General features: G+C 41.3%; 1 protein-coding gene across 2 annotated transcripts in view; it reads left to right on the top strand.

The window, feature by feature from the left end:
* pde2a (phosphodiesterase 2A) overlaps positions 1–18,109 on the top strand; it is a 170,062-nt gene that overhangs the window by 99,518 nt on the left and 52,435 nt on the right. The window lies entirely within an intron of this gene.

Genomic DNA, 18,109 nt, shown 5'->3' with positions numbered 1-18,109 from the left:
CCTCTTCTGCGTTACCATGGAAATGACAGAGCCAAATTGTCAGTTTGCACTAGAAAAGAGGAGTAAGCGATGCAGAGCCCCGATGTGTGTGTGTGTGTGTGTGTGTGTTTGTGTCAGTGAGTAAGAGAGAGGGCGATGTGTATTCACTTCATGTATACGTTTGTGTGTGTATGTCTCTGATTGGGTCATGTGTGGATGTTTTGGTTATTGAGACTGATAAAAACGTATTAGTGGCATCACACCCTCACACTGAGGCAATAATGGTTGTGTGTGTGTGTGTGTGTGTGTGTGTGTGTGTGTTTGACCAGGAAATTAAATCTTTCATGCCTTTCAGAGAACACTAAGCCATTTGACTGCCCCCCACATTCTCCCTGCCGACATTATTGACCCTTCTCTATACCTGCCAATCCTCCAAGTCTTAATGTCTTCCTCAGTTTATCTCCTCCTCTTTCCCTCCCTCTGTTTCCCGTTATCTCTCCGCATCGCACTCTGCCTTTAAATGCATCTGTCCACCCCTCGCTGAGTGATCATAGTGAGATGCAGCTGGTTTGGGAGGATCCACAAAAGACAGATGATGAGGTTTCGCCAAGGTTCATTTAACTGCTTTTGGGGGGTTGTGTGCTCCCCAAAAGCAGTTAAATGGACCAAAACTGTTGAAGTAGAAAGTTTAGATTCCTAAAGAACCCAACAGCTGTCAGATGAGCCGCCATGTCGACAGCGGCACACGCACCAGTGTTTGTGTGTGGGTTATTAAGTTTTCCAAGTTTACTAATATCTTCAAACAGCAGAATTTGTCGCATATCAGATCATTTTGTCACCTTAATGATCAAATTGATGACATTTTCCTAGAATCCGAGGAAGGGATTTACTCACACACCTGTATCTGACATAATCTGTTCTGTTTGTTTTTAGAGGAGTGTGACTCAGGGAAGGTAATCTGTTCAAGCAGCTTTCTACAACCAAACACAAGATAGACACAGAGGAGGCCACTGTTCATTTCCCTCTTGAAACCAACACTTGTGTTGTTCTTCTTACCTGTTCCACAACCTAAGCTGTGTGCTTATTTTTGTAACCATGACGATGCAGGTCCACAAGCTTCAGTGAAGTACTTATTTTTTACTTTTCCTAAACCTTACAGTAACAAAACATGGCCATGCCACAACCTGACCACCTCATGTTTATTGCTGTTAACATGACAACACAGGTCCATTGCACCTCCTGCTGATACATTGCTATGGGGATAGTACCGGGACTGTTGTGTGTCTGGTATGAACATTCATGGACTGAATCTCACATCTACAGCAGCAGTTCAAAGTTTTCTCTTATCCAGTGAAACATTTTAACTGTCCAACAAGGTGAATGGGACATGTACAGTTCACATGATGATTTTTTTCAGCTAATTAGTTAGTTAGTTGATTTTTTATCTCTATGGCATGGCCTATCTATCCCACATGTGTTTACATGACATCATTACAGTACAGAATATGTAGGCTATCGTGTTTTACAAACATCAGCAAAAACAGATGAACACAGTTAGCCTGCTTAAGATATAAAATAATGTATGACAAACACTCTTAAAATAAATTAAAACATATTTCAAATGAATTGTACAATCAACAGATATCTTCAATTTGGTTTTTCATCATCCATGCATATACATTACCACAGGTAGTGAGCTAGTCCTTCTGTGATCTCCTGATGTTTATTTTTTTTAAACATTGCTTCTTATATTTGTAGCTCTGGTGAGATTTTATAACTTTGAATGGTTTGACCGGTGCAGATATCCATGGTCATCTAAGATTATGCATTCATTCATATCATTGATGGCCCCCTCATTAAGTGCTGCCATTGTATCAGAAATGTCTTTCATCGTTTACAATATAACCAATATAAATGTATAACATTTCCATCAGTAGCAGCTGCACGTTATGCATAATGATAATTAGCCGATGTTAATATATAAAATTAATATGATGAACATGGTAAACATTATCTCTGCTTAATTTCCATTGTTTTTCCTGGCTATCATTATCATTCTGAGCATTTAGCTCATTACACCACTGTTCCTAAATTGGCCTACAGCCTCACACAGCTGTTTGCATGGCTAATCTGAAACTATATAGATATCATATTGTAGGATCTTGACATTAATGGCAAAGGGGGAAAAGCTCCATACGAATTTCAAAATAGAAAAAAAAAAAATCTGTACAATCACACAACCATAGGCTGTTAACATCACCGAACATTCACCACTGGTGGTGGCTAACATTGCGTACATTTTTATCTCTCCAACTTCTCACACACAAAGGATCTAGACATAAAATTAAGCAGACAAAGTTAGTGGCACAAACGTAGGCAAGGTAAAACCTCAGTGTGACTAGGAAACTGTTCTACAAAATGTGGGCATCGGTTTTGAGGCAAATTACAATGTAATTATTTTGTCAGATTCTTAATAGTCTTCTAACCCCGGGGTACATTGTTCACTGTTCCGTAATGATACATGCTGACACTGATCAAAGTGAAAGTAAAACTGCAGCCTACAGTAAATTGTGGGGACAAGATCAGCACAATCCTCTTCAAACAAAGGGCATGTAGGCGTGAAAATACGCCAGCAGTAGACACAAACCACACCCCACAGTGGGGAGAGGAAGAGCAGTTAAACTAGGCAAAGCAAATCTGAGAGAACAAGGAGGGAAAATGCAACTACATCTCTAATTTCACTGTCTGTTTGCATTGTCAGACCCTCTGTTGCTCTCTGCCAGCAGTGCCAAAGGTTAGTCCTTGGCTAAACATGTTCTTACCTGCAGACACTGTGCAGAGATACTGAAAAAGATATTGTAAGAGCGAGGGAGAGGAAGGTCAAGAAGCTGAGACAACAATGAACTGAGCACTTTGCTTGAGGGACGCCTCAGGGAGATTCAAAGTGCTCCTGTCGTGGTTTTTTATACGTGTGTGATAGTGAGAACGATGTGTCATTGCCATGGGGGAGCATAGGGAAGAATTTGATTGCTGATTTGACAAGATAATTTGAATTAGCAGTCCATGCTGGTATGCTTTCTTCTACTTCTTCTTCTTTGTAACAGAAACGGTGACTGAGCGTGTGTGCAAACTGAGACGGGAGCTATTATTCTCTTCATCTCAACCTCGCACCATTTTTCATTTCATTTGACTTCATCTGTGTGTTTTTCTGTGTCTATCAGTGTGAGTGGCAGTGAGTGGGCGCCTGAGAGCGGGAGAGAGGGATGAAGGAGGGGAGGAGCGGAGAGAGGAGAGGCAGCGGCAGGGCTGTTCGTGGTAGCTGAGAGATATTCATGGACAATACACAAGATCCATTTTTAAAATGTGCACAAAGTTTGGATTGACACACACACACACACACACACACACACACACACACACACAGATATACTGCATGTCCAGAAAAGGAAGTTTAGGGAACAGTCCATGCTATCCATAAACGGTATGCAGTAGGTGAGAGATGATGTTCTGCTTCTGTTTAATCCAGTAATAACAAACAGCCAAGTTTCCTACTTTATGAATGACACTCACCTCCATTGCATAAAGTGCAGGAAACCTGTTACATACCCTTTTTATTCACTTTCACTCAGAAAAGGAGCTGTCGTCTCTAGAAACGTGGCAGAATTTCACACTTGCATACTCACTTGTCGCAAAGACAGCTTTTATTGTTGTGGGTATAATTTTCACAGCTTGGATTGGAATGGTACAATTTCCAGCCTCTACAGATTTACACACATTAAAAAAGAGAGAAATAAGTTGCACGAGCTGCAGTAAGTATGTACTGTACTAAACCATCAAGAAGTAAAAGATGTTTTTTTGTTTTGTTTTTTAAATATGATGACTGAGGTTGGGAGATAATGTGAGTATATAGATGATATAGATGCTTCTACCATATGGAGTGATCCATCTTTAGCATCAGCCAGATAATCATCCATTATAATTAACCCATTAATCAGCCTTTCATTGCATATGTATCTTTTAGAGCGTGTGTGTATTTTGTTTGTTTGTTGTTGTTTGATGTGGTTTGAAAATTTTTTTGCTAATTTTGCCTTCCTATAATGGACTTTTGGTTTTGTTTCCATTGGATTCGATTGTGTTGTATGCACAACACAGTTGAGCAAAAATACCATTAAAAGAATAGTTCACCCAAAATTCAAATTGCATTTATTATCTACTCACCCTCATGTCGACTAAGGGCTGGGGGAAGTTTCAGAGTTATCCGTGGCTTCTCTGAGTTACAGGGGGTCTCGGCGTAGCAGTGCATGTCCATATAACAGTTGCAAATGGATACCAACTGTCTTCGTAACAAAAAGACATACCAAAAAACATCCAAATACCTCCATGCTGCTCGTATGTAATGTCCGTCTTGTATTGATTTGATTTTTTTCGGAACAATTTCGCATTTCAGGGCTTCAATACAAGACGGACATTACATACGAGCACTATGGAGGTATTTGGATGTTTTTTGGTGTGTCTTTTTGTTTGTTTTGTTGTTTTCTTTTTACGAAGAAAAGTGGTGTCCATTTGCAACCTTCATATGGACATGCAGTGCTGCATGGAGACCCGCTGTAACTCAGAGAAGGCACAGATAACTCTGAAACTTCTCCCAGCCCTTAGTCGACATGAGGGTGAGTAGATAATGAGAATGAAATTTCAATTTTGAGTGAACTATCCCTTTAAGTCCGTGGGATATAGAGCTCAGGTCAGCTGAGTTAAATTTTGAGGCACTGTTTTGGTTGTATTGTATGAACATTTTCTTAATGATACAGAATAGACTGAATGATAATTAAACAAGGCTGAAATTTGTACTAAAATCCTGAATGATCCCAGACTCACTGTTTGGAGCTGTGCTGTATTTGCTTGTGTCTTGTCCCAGCGTCTCTCTGTTTACCATCTGAAAGTCCTCTCTTCACAACCTGCTGTTCAGGCTAATATACTGTGTGTCTGATGCGCTTGATATGCGAACTGACTCCCATCTGCCTGTGTACTACTGTTTGGCTGTACCTTGTACTGGCCTTTTTCAAGGCAATTTGAAACTGCCGTTATGCTGTTAGCACTCACTGGAAGCGCGTCAGCTAAACGGTGTGATAACTGTAAAGCTTAAATGCTTGTAAATTTCTCTGCCTTTTTTTTTTTGTTTAGGGTTAGCCTTAAAAAAAACTACCAGTAGAGAGCAAGGACGGAGTGGAGGGGGTTGTGATGGAAAAAGGGCACCTGTTGTAGTTATCTCTCAGTTACCGTAGAAACAGCCAATAGAGATGTAAAAAAATAAAAAATAAAAAAGCCATGGGAACAGAGAGGAATGGAGAGAACAAGATATGAGAAAAATGGAATGGGTAGAGGAATGATGGGCGTCATTATGACAGCCTATAGTTAGCATAATAAGGTTTAAGGTGTGTGCATGTGTGCACCAGTGTGTATGTGTGTGTGTGAGTGCCAGTGTGTGTTTTTGTGCGTCAGTCAAACAAAGAAAAATGGAGGCATAGGAGGAATTAATCAGCACCCTTTTCCTTTAAGTGATGCGTTCTGATGGATACGGTTATTATGTAAATGATTGTTCCTAAGTTTTCTCTGCAGATCCTAATTTTTCCCTCTGTGTCGCTGGCTGCTGTGTGCGGAGATCTAAACACGAGTGGGGGTTATGTGGGTGTAAAAGATTAGTAGCAGCTCCTCTGCGAGTGGGGTGAACTTCACTGACCCCTGAGTCACAGTAACCCTCAGATCAGAGCAGTGAAAGCTGTGTCGAGCTCTGTTTTTACTGCAGGTTTAAACCACTCTGAGATCTTCTACACAAATTCAACCTGCTCTGTAGATTCAGGTAGAAACGTTTTTCATCCTGCGGTTCTGCTAATTCCCTTTTAAAGGCAGCCATCTCTTAAACTCGCCCCAAAATATCTTTCAAGTTTTTGTGGAGAAATGTCCCGAAACAGCATGCAGAGCAGATTTAGGAAGACCCCCTCCCGATCGAGAACAAAAGACAGCTTCGTATTTCTGGAGTCCCTTGTGTCAAACTGAGCCTGACTCACTCCGTCATACTGCCTTTCCTTAGAAACAGCAACAAACATCACAGCATCTTCAAACAACTGGCGCAAAAACAGAAGCCTTTTCTGCTTTTTCACCTTGGCAACAAAACACAAAAGTTCACCTCATCTCTCACAGAGAATTTAAACCAAAAACCCCCAGGTCTAAACAATGCAAAGGCCAGCACTGATGTATACTGTATGGTAGGAAGGTCAGAAGCAGTAATAGATCCATGGCTCATATGTCGAAACACTGCGTAATAGTTTACATTGGTTTGTTGATGGATTTTATTGCAGTGGAGACAGAAATGACTGCAGAAAAACCGTCAACAAGCACTGTGTGCTGACATTTATTTGATTGGCCAACAAAGCACAGGAGCCTTATACACTGACACACCCAATGCAGTGTTACTTTTTTTGCACAAAGTCCTTTGAAGCTTCTCTGCAGTATTCAACTCTTCCTTACAAAGAAAGAGTGTGTGTGCTAAGTTTTAGGAAAGATGGAAGCTAGAGCTTTTATTTGTTTTCACCTGAAGGCCTGATTGCATTCACATCCTCCCACTTGAGGCATGCCCTTAAACTTAATGGATACATTGTATTCAACAATAGTCTCAAATAGTTATGCTTTATAAAATCATCCAGACGTGGGCTTAATTTGAAATTCAGTAGAAAAGATTTTGTCTTTTCTTTTCAATGCGATGAGAACCTTGAACGACTGAACTGCTGCTTCTCCCCTCGTCACACTTTGCAAATTGGATGTGAAGCGACAACGCAGCTCTAAAGTGTGTGCTGTGACCTTCTCAGTACTCCACAGGTTACAGTAACAGCAACAGATGGAGAAAAAGGTGGATGATGCATACAGACAGATACACGACTAAGAATTCACACCCTGATGCAAAAGAGAAACTTTCTGCCACAGCAGAGACAAGAAGAATGTGGAAACATTGCACATACTTCTGTGTGTTTGCTTTTTCTTTCCGAGATGAATGTTCTTGTATCGTTTTTCATAAATGAGAACAGCAGACGTCATCCCTCATTCCTCTCTCCTCATCCCTCGATCCTCTGTTTCCGTTGCGTTGATCTCTCTCTCCGGTCAGATCAGGTTAGATTCCAAGTGAGCTCCAAAATAATCATCATAATTCATATTGGGGGGGGAAGTTCAGTCGAAACCAGTCGTTTTATCACATAGACTAGTAGTTATTTTGTGCTCTCAAGTTGGATTTATTTTATCTTAACTCTTTGACATTTTTCTGGAATCTTTATGTGTTGTTTACAAAAGAAAAAAAAATACACCCTACTTCAGCGTACACCTCCAAATTTCATATTAAACACAAATCTGTGACAAAGATAATATAAACACTGCTCCTACTGTGGCAACATAAGTCAACTAATGATCAACAGTTTCATGATGTTGAGGAATATCATGTAGCTGTCAGTCAAACTACAAACCTATAAGTAGACAATAAGGGATGTATTATTGTGGGAATAGGTCAAGTTGGAGTCGTTTATGTTTTGAATGCTTTCAGTGATTTACTTTTGCCAACATAGCGAGCGAACATCTATTCTGAGGACTTCAAGGCTACACGCTAAAAAAATAAAACTGAGCTAACTTTTCAGGCATTATGGATGTGGCACAAGACATTCAGATAGACAGGTCAATAGACAGGTTTTGTAGTGGTTCTTTGTAAATGCATCACATAAAGAAGCTGCCAAGAGTGGATGATGAATGAGAGCATGCTGCCTTTTCATCTATACGAGTTGAAAATGAAAGCCATGTACAAAAAAAATAACACTCAGCTCAACTTTTAAGGTGAAATGTTGGAGTTGATATTGAAAAGCAGTTAAAGCACCTTAAATGTTACAACAATGACCTTTACATTTGTATTTAATGACTTTTGTTGCTTTTTCAGCTGTTGCTTAAAGCTGGATTGGCTTGGAAATAAAAGTGAAAATATTAGACATCATCAAACACTTAAATAATACAAAATGAAATAAAAAGGTACACATAGGTTGACAATTAGTTAAATAAATGTAGGTGAACATTGCAGGGAGAACATAGCATAAATGTTAATTATGTATTTGGCATTTCACTAATGTGAGGCAGAGGGAGAGGCAGGACTTTGTCAGATGTGCTTGAACACACATTAGTGCTTAGAAAGAAACACACCAACAAAAGTACACACACACACACACACACACACAACCACACAACATCAAAGGCAGCAGAGTGACGGCTAAGTGACAATTTGATCAGAAAGTTTGATTTCTTTTCCTCTGACTGATCCGACAGGAAACAGACGCACAACCTCTGTATCCTGGCAACAGCCCTTTTTCTGTGGCACAAAGAGACGGACAGGATGCAAGAGTGTCTGTGTTTATACGTGTGTGTGTGTGCGTGTGTGTGTGTGTGTGTGTGTGTGTGTACTGTATGTGTGTGGACCCAGCAGTGAGTCTGTCTCACTTGATAAACCCACACTTTTGATATACAAGACATCTGAAATAATTCCTTTTGATGCAAGAGGCCTTTTTAATTGGAGACATTTTGACATGTCACAGTGAGAGAAGCTCAAGTGTAAACAATGAAATGAATGATGGCTGAATCCCATTCAAGCTGCTTCAGTTTCAAGGTCTTCCTGTTGTGCATGCTGGCTCGCTGTCATGTTGTCTGACTCCAAATGTTCACCCTCCGGACTCAATACCAGGCATATGCACTGTGACATGCTCACCGTTGTCAAGTCACGTTTGCAAGGCTCCAAAAACCCCTGGTGAGCTTGATGTTGCAGTTCATGGCTTTTATACTGTCACTTTCTTTAGGGATGTTTTTTTTATGCATGTTAGTGTCATCTTTCCTCTTCTGCACATGTCTATAATTGTGTTTTATAACCATGATTTCTGCATGGTGCAAGTAAAGTCTTGCTATGCTGCATGCATCATCATAACTGATGGGCATGTGAATTTTGTTAAAGGGATAGTTCAACATTTTGTCAAATTGGCAAATGCAGAGACTGCTTGCTGAAAACCTGCCCCCGACAAGAACGCGCATCAGCGGCTTTGCATGAATTTCCCTAAAAAACAACTCTGTCTGGTGAATGTGCAGGTCACAACTTGTCCACCATTTTGAAATTGTTGGATTGTGTATTTGATGAGTTTGATGAGGGAAACTCCGTAGCGTAGCTCTGAGCAGCTCGCAGCTCTGCTCCACCGTTCTAAAAATAGCTTGCACCGACAATTAAAGGTAACGAACCTACTGCTATGACTATAGGAATTATGGCAATGGGCCAATTTGCCATAATGTTGAACTATCTCTTTAATCATCTACCCAAGCCCCTCTTTGACTTTGGACAGATCTCTGCACTTGTGGGTGGGGACGTGGCGGTTCAGTCAACATGTTTGCAGGTGTGGAGGAAACTCAGCATTTGTATTCAGCCACTGTCACATGCAGCTTACAGGGGGACTTGGGAATTTAGATGAAAATAAACGTCCTTAACCTTACAAGCAACACCTGTGTTTTTCCTAGTGGAACAAGCAGAAACGTCTCTGCTGTGGAACAAGGGCAGATGTAGCCAGTGTATCCAGAGAGCAGAGGCTTCACTCAGTGTGAACATCATATTTCAGTGCAGTGACATTGTCACCTGGTGTGGAAAATGTTCCAAACTCAGAGTTTGACTTTGAAGGTTTGCGTTAAAGGACTTTGTGTAAACATTTGGGATCATTTCATTTTCATGCATTTATCATTTTTCCCAGCAGTCTCAGCCCAACTCTTGTGAACTTACCACAGCGTGACTTTACCAAACAATTACTGAAATTCATCCATTCAGGCCGGCTTGCAGCATCAGCAGATTGAACTCAATGAGCTGCTGCCGTCAGCCAGAAAGGGTCCAGTATTGCGACTGTTGTGCTTGGTTTGATTCAGTCTGTTTATTCAGATTAACTGGCTGAACTGAGTTTTCAACTCACCCACATATATTTGCAAACAATTATTCTGATCCAGTGCCAGACTAGGTTTGAAAACATGAAAATGAATGACATGGAGTCTTTTGAAGGGTTTTGTTTTAACAAGGGGAGGTGATGATGGAAATGACAAACCACATTACGGTAAAGGAAAAAGAAGTCCAGTTCCCAGAATGGATGTAAATATAATCCTGCAACATCAAATCTAGACATTATCTGGATCGTGTAAATCTCAGGTGTAAAGGAGTCTTTTATATATTTGTTTGTGTAGGAGTGTGTGAGCATATTGTGTGTAGGTGTTTTTAGAGCATATGTAAGTGAGAAAATCTGTATGGCTGCGCATGTGAGAGTCAATAAGGTCGTACCTGGATATGTTTGTCCATATGTGTGTCAGTGTAAGGTTGTGAGATGTTGGCCGGCACGGACGTAAGAAAGAGCATACCTGTGTCTGTGCACGCGTTGTGTGCGCGCGCATGTATGAGTGTCTTAATCCTCCCCGTCAAAATGATTTTACAGCCCTCGCTCATCTCCTCCAGTCTTTCCAAACAGAGGAAGAGAAGATTAGTCACACCTCCTCCACTCTTGCTCTCAGTCTCTCCCTTTATCCTCTCTTCCACAAGTGTGCGCCTGTGTGTGTGTGTGTGTGTGCGTGCGTGCATGCGTGTGCCAGTGTGTTTGTATTTGTGTGTGGGCTCAGCGGTTTTACGTAAAGCTCCATAGAAAAGGTAAGAGTCAAGCAGAGAGTCCTTGGCAGCAGAATGCAATTGCTGCTCAATGGACCATTTTCTGCAGAGCTGACCCTGCCATATTGAGTTTTCTGCAGAGCAACACACACACACACACACACACACACACACACACACACACGCTTTAGATGATGAAGCTGCACTGAGAGATTCATAAACATGCAAGAGAAGTAGGAGCCACACTTGCACACAAAGAATACATAGGCGAACATGTGAATGCAACAGTAGGCGTACATTTAAAACACACTCACACACAAACACACTTATACATCCGAGTACCTGCCCACGCACACACACACACACACACTCACACACATATACATATACATATATGAAGATGACCTAAAGCTAAGAATTACTGTATGTGCCCATGTTTGGCTTGATAATGATAATTATCGCCTAATCACATATTCACACAAAGCGCGTAATTACCTACCCAGCTGTTTGTAGACAGTGTTTGTGTGTTTGAGTGTGTGTTTACATAGGGTGTTGCAGATGTGAATGCGGCTGTTGCGGTCAAAGGGAAGTGGGTGGTGTTCCCTCCATTGTGGAAGTGTGTGTGATGCCATATGACCCCTTCATCAGTTCCACTGTTCACCTTTGACCTCTAACCGAAGCAAAGCCTGTGGGGTGAACACCTACATTCACACAGTGTCATGTTGCTCAGTAATATTTAATGTTTTTTTCATGGGCTCTTGACTTGAGACAGAACTTAGACTTGGTAAAAAGGCTTGTTTTTACATTCATGTACCGGAGCGATTGAGTGTGATACATACAATCAGAAACACTGTTTTTTTGTCCAGTTTACAAATAAACATAAAAACAATGTGATTACTGTAATATTGTATGATTTTTGTGATGTGATAAAATTGTTAATAGATCTTCAATAACATTCTCTCTCTCTCTCTCTATTTTCCACACATGTCTCCCACCCCTTCTTGATGGATGCCTTCTTTTAAGGTAAGAGACTAATGCAATACACCCACTATATCATAATAGACAGACAGACAGACAGACAGACAGACAGACAGACAGACAGACAGACAGACAGACAGACAGACAGACAGACAGACAGACAGACAGACAGACAGATAGACAGACAGATAGATAGATAGATAGATAGATAGATAGATAGATAGATAGATAGATAGATAGATAGATAGATAGATAGATAGATAGATAGATAGATAGATAGATAGAGATATAATTTGGAGATTGGATAGATTTGTGGATAAACCAAAAGATTGATGGGGGGAGGATGGATCAATAGACGGGCTGATGAACAGGAAGATTGATAGAGGGACTGACAGACGGGTTGGCAGATCAACAGATGGGCAGATTAAAAGAGCTCAAATTAATAGATAGATAGACAGATGATCAGATTGATATATAGACCAAGAAAGGTGGACAGAAGGACAAATCAGATCTACAAGTCTGCTAACAGACTTGCTGCCATGGCTTTCTTCTGTTGCCATGGCAGCACTGTCACATACCAGCTGGACTGGAAGAGCGATGCCCCAAACACACAGACAGACACACCCACACGCTCAAACACACACACTGCACTCATCAACCCAATGACCTCTTTTTACTTAATTACATCAATTAAAACACCTTCCTGCAAAGACTGTGAGAAGAAGAAGTATATCCTTGACTGTCAGCGATCCCATCTTAAAGGGATAGTAGCATTTTTTTAAAAGTGGAGTTGTATGATCCACAAATAGCCCCTAAGTACTTTAATTGCAGTAGAAGACTCTCTGCATTCCTCCTGTTAGCAACGCCAGCCCATAGCCCTGCCCAGAGATTTACAACATACAGTGTTGTGAACAGACTCAAAGAAACGGCCTATTTTCACGGCCTAAAAGCGTTTTTCCTGCACTTTGAGGGGCTGGAAAAAATTATATTAAAGTGAACAATGGAACTGTGTTTTTTTTTTCAGGTAAAACCTCTTTTAGGCCGCAAAAATAGGCAGTTTCTTTGGGTCTGTTCATGTTGTAAATCTCTGGGCAGGGCTATGGGCTGGCGTTGCTAACAGGAGGAGCGCAGAGAGTCTTCTACTGCAATTAGATTTATAGATCATACAACCCCACTTTAAAAAAAATGCTACTATCCCTTTAAAGGTCCTCTCCGGTAGACATGACTCTTCAGTAACATATAGTAGCTACAGAGTCTGTCCCCTTAATTGCCATAGTAACAGAGGAGTGATGACCTCTCTGATCAGCAGCTCATACTTCATGAAGAGAATATTTGGGTTTACTTTGAATTTTGCATTTTCTTCTCATTAGAAAACCTCCTTTAATATTTAAGTTAGATTGTACTGTAGTAACATATACTGTAGGTATCACATAGTTGAGCGAATAAGGGGTTGCTGAAGTCGTAGTAAACACTTAGTTTTTCTCACTAAGGTTTTAAGCTTCTCCATGCAGTAATTGCTGCTTTGTGCACTTTTTTTTCTCCACAGAACATCCTTTTTTCTTTCAGCAGTATCTTTGGTGTCACAAGATTAACATAGGGGCCGTGTTATCCTACATTAACATAATAATAATTATCTTTCACTCGATATGAGAGTGAGAGTTCAACTGAAGACATTCAGACTAACAGTAAGGTTCAAACTGAAGGTCGGCTCACCCCTACATCCTTGTCTCACTGCCTGCAGCCATTAACTCTCACAGTCATTAATCTCTCAGTCATTATTCTCTGCAAGTCTGCAGGATGTATGATCTATGACGAACGAGACCACCTGCCAGCAGATCTCAGCCAGGTGTAAAAGCAACAGGTTGAAAGGTCCTGCTAATGCTACTTCCTGTTATCTCAACCACATAGTGTAACAGGCAATCTCTTCTTCTAATAAAACACAAGTCTACCAACTCCTCCCGCCTGAAATGCGATTTGAGATCACACAACGAGGGCAAAACCAAGACACAGACCATGAGCACCATCACTGATCTAACATGCTTCTCCAGACAAATGTAATGTGCAGTTAAAGGGATAGTTCACTCAAAATTGAAATTTCATTGTTTCATTTCAATCTCACCCTCATGTTGACTAAGGGCTGGGAGAAGTTTCAGAGTCCTCCGTGGCTTCTCTGAGTTACAGCGGGGCACGGCGCAGCACTGCATGTCCATATGACGGTAGCGAACGGGGCTCACTTTTCTTTGTCCAAAAAGACACACCATAAAATATCCAAATACCTCCATAGTGCTCGTCTGTAATGTTCCTCTTGTATTGAAGCCCCAACATGAGAAATTGTTCCGAAAAAAAAAAAAAAAGTCTATTTTAAGCTTGTTTGTAGCTCCCAGCACTATGGAGGTATTTGGATGTTTTTGGTGTGTCTTTTTGGACAAAGAAAAGTGAGCTCCGTTTGCTACCGTCATATGGACATGCAGTGCTGCGCCGAGCCCCGCTGTAACTCAGAGAAGGCACAGAGGTTCTCCCAACCCTTAGTCGACATGAGGGTGAGTAGATAATGAGTGAAATTTCAATTTTGAGTGAACTATCCCTTTAAAAAACAACAACACATAGCTAACCCGATGCAGCAGAACCAGATATTTTCATTCTGTTCACTCTTCCACATCAAACCCTGGCATCTAAATTACCCACAATGCAAGGCAGTTTGGTCAGGGATTCAGGTGTGTTATGCAAAATGTAGATAAGGAGCAACCACAAAAAACTACATTTTTTTTTCTTTCTTTCTTTCTTTCTTTCTTTCTTTCTTTCTTTCTTTCTTTCTTTCTTTCTTCTCTTCCCTCATCCTCGTTCCCTCTAACCTTATCCTCCCTGATTCGATTCTCCTGAACCTGCCATATATTCTAATCTCGTGTTTCCGTCAGTCTTTCTGCCTCTCTCGTCCATCTTTTTAATTCACATCGACACACACTCTCTCTCCCTCTCTGCTCCCTCAGTCATTCCTATTTTATTCTTCTTCTCTCCCATTGTCTACCGTCTATCAATCACTTCATCCTCCGTCTATTTCCACCTCATCCCGTTTCATGCCTCCTGATCGCTCTACCTACCTCCAATTTTTTTTGTCTTGTCCTTTCCCCCCACTCCCTTCCATCTTTTTCTGCTTCTGCCCCTTCTCATGTCCTCTCATTCTTTTCTTACGCTCCTGTTGTTTCTTTCTCCACTAATGACTTCAGTCAGTCTCACAAGTGAATTGATTACAGTTAAGGTCAATATTTTGATTTAGGGTCAGTGTCATACTGCCCCACTCAGTCTTACTAGAGTGTGCATATCTTATGCACACTAAACTGTGTTTGTGTGTGCCTATGTGCTATCTGCATTGCGGCATGCAATCTCTTTGAGACTTTGAGAAAAGACTGATTTAACCGATTGCCTCGAATTTTGGTCCTCTTTCAATTCTTTTTAAATTATCACGGCTTTCCCTCAAGAGTTCCTTCAAATTATGCACCTGTGTGCGTGTGTGTGATAAGCTTAGCAGTTTAATTACCTATCCACACATCACACCAACACAAAACATACACACGCACATGCACACACACAGAAGCACATACAGTATAACACACACCTTTGACTCAAATGTGTAATTGGCTGTGCAGTCACTCTTCAAACACATTAACCTCTCTGTGCCTGCAGACTGTATATGCTGTTTAAACACTGGGGTACTGCACAAACACACCCAGACACACATGCCAATGGACACAATGATATTAATACAGGTAAGTAACAGGGCTGTGATAGCATGAGTGCAAATGGTCGACCTTGAGTGTGCATGAGAATGTTAGGGGCAGAGAATTAATGGCTTGACTATAATCTCTGTATTTCGCTTAGCCCACATAGAGGAAATGCACAACCCACCATACAGTATATGCACGCACGCACACGCACACACACAACACACACAGAAAGAGCAGGACGGGCTATAACAGTGCAGTTTCTGTGAAATGTGATGCCTTACCTGTCAACAATATGAAAATTCAGTTTCAGCAGCGCAGTAGATTGGACAGAAAATGGCGTCTTTCAGCTTTCAGTTGATCAAACGTGTTGGGAAATATCCACATCACATGTGTGCAGGTCATCTGTGTTAAGAAATGTGTGTTTGTGCTGATGTCTGCACACACGGTTCAGTTCTGACAAGAGTATGGAATAGTTTTGTATGCCTTCTCTGGATTTAACACAATGTCTCTGCCACACACTTACACATACACAGGAGCTGTAGTTATTTTAAATTTCAAGTAGACTTCTGCAAGTCCCTGATAAGGAAGCCTTGGGCAAGACACAACAAACATTTATATTAGTTTTTACTCTTTCACAATGTACGTTTGTGTGTGTGTGTGTGTGTGTGTGTGTGTGTGTGTGTGTGTGTGTGTGTGTGTGTGTGTGTGTGTCTGTGTCTGTGTCTGTGATTGTGTGTGGTTTTTTGAAGCAACTGCCATCCATCACCAGACTGCCTATCAATCACTTCGGGTCCAATCAGCTAAGTGGACCTCACCAAGGGTTTTGTGCCTGAATGTGTGAGAGAGGCTGCATGTGTTAGCCTGCTTCATTTAATAGGCTACGTTTTAATTCACTAAATTAAGTTTTCCATTTAGTCAGCAGAACACATTTACATGTCATTCCCCTAGATTTCCTTCAGCAGCAGTGTTGTTGTGCAACAGCCCATGTGGCTCCACTAAGACCTGATCATGACCATATCAATCCAGTTATGATCTGCCTGTGTCGACCTCTAGATCCCACCAATCCTCCAATTCTCCTTGCACCTACTTTGTTTCTTTCTCTTTGCCCCCCTACCTGCACTACTGGAACTTTTCGTCTTTCTGTAACACATTTTAGCACCAAGATAGCAGGACTCATCATGTAACCAGCATTTTTATATACTCCACTCATTACAGAAATAATCAAAGAGAAACGTCTCATTAGCTTAGAAGGTGTTTAGTTAGCATCTCAAATCACCTTTACTAACCTCAGCTCCTCTAAGGTCACCCACTCTAAAAAAAAAAGTGTAATACACTCATTGGAAAATCAAAATATAACTTAACTATCTAGATTTATATCTACAGGACCAATGTAAGTTAAAGGTGTACAGAAAAGAAAACTGAATTTGAGCCCACTCTGGATCATAAAATTAATGTGATAACTCATCTTACAGACGATGTAGGCCAAACTTTGTGCAAAATTCTATTTTTGAGTAAATCCGGGATGAAAGTGTGTATTTTTTTTTTCGCATTGGATAACGCAGGCGCACGGATTATACGTCAGCCTGTACACGATTCATCAGCCACTGATATTGGATCTGTCATCCGTCATTCAAACGTCTGAGAGACGCACACACACACGGAGCTCGGGCTCGCTCCAAGCTTTGAATATCCCACCCGCTCGATAACGACCAATCAAATTCGTTTTCCTCACTCGGGTAAACTCGTGTTGCAGCTCGTGACAACTCGGCGCGACAAACAGGACAAACGGCCATTTCTGTACACCTTTAAAGCTAAGCTTATGTTTACAGGCTGCAACATTGCAAAGCAGCCAATAAACTTACCATCTATGTTTAAGGGTTAACCACCTCACCTTTAGAGGTGTTGGGGAAAGAACATGACTTATTTTGAGAAGCTGCAGCATTTATTAGCTACCTGACATCCTGCAGCCAAGACTGTACATTTACTGCCACATTGACAACTTAATGCCACCATGTTCCTCTGCTCCGCTCACATTCACCCACTCACCGCCACTTTTCTGCTGCTAGCTTGTCACACGGCGCCCCGTCCCCTAAAGGAGCTACGCTACTCTAACTTTGAAGGATGAAGAGAGGGTCCAGGAGGATTTGGTGCATTAGTCAATGACTGTAACATCTCTGAGATATTAATGTTTTGTGTTGTCGTGCTCACACAGCATGCAATTGAAAATCATTATTAGCCTGTTGTTGTTAATGTGTGTGAAATTATAGCGGTGGTGGCGCTCAAGATATCGCAGCGGCGGTGCACCACTGCTGAGCGAATATAGGGGAAACACCACCATGCACTGTAGCCTACAGTTTGTCAGCCTGCGTCTCCTGCACAAACATGTGACAGACTCAACAAAGCAGCCACGTATGTTCCTGCTGCTGATACAATCACTTTAACAAACAGTATTACCGCCTGGTTCGGCTACAGTAGATTATAGTCGTCAAGCTGGTAGCGAGACAATGTGAATTGCTTCTGCTTCATTCTTTGACTGCACAGGCCTGTGTATGATCTCACATGTGTTGACGACGTGTGTGTGAGTGAGTGAGTGAGTGAGTGAGTGAGTGAGTGAGTGAGTGAGTGAGTGAGTGAGTGAGTGAGTGAGTGAGTGAGTGAGTGAGTGAGTGAGTGAGTGCTTTGTGTAATTTATGTTCTGCTGCAGCAGTCCAGTCTGCTCTGTCTGTGTCTTTGACAG

Source organism: Trachurus japonicus, chromosome 13 (genome assembly GCF_045865225.1).
Source record: "Trachurus japonicus isolate A0001 chromosome 13, Traja_1.0".
Classification (NCBI taxonomy): domain Eukaryota; kingdom Metazoa; phylum Chordata; class Actinopteri; order Carangiformes; family Carangidae; genus Trachurus; species Trachurus japonicus.
Note: the sequence above shows the minus strand (reverse complement) of the source record. Positions and strands in the feature narration are given on the sequence as shown.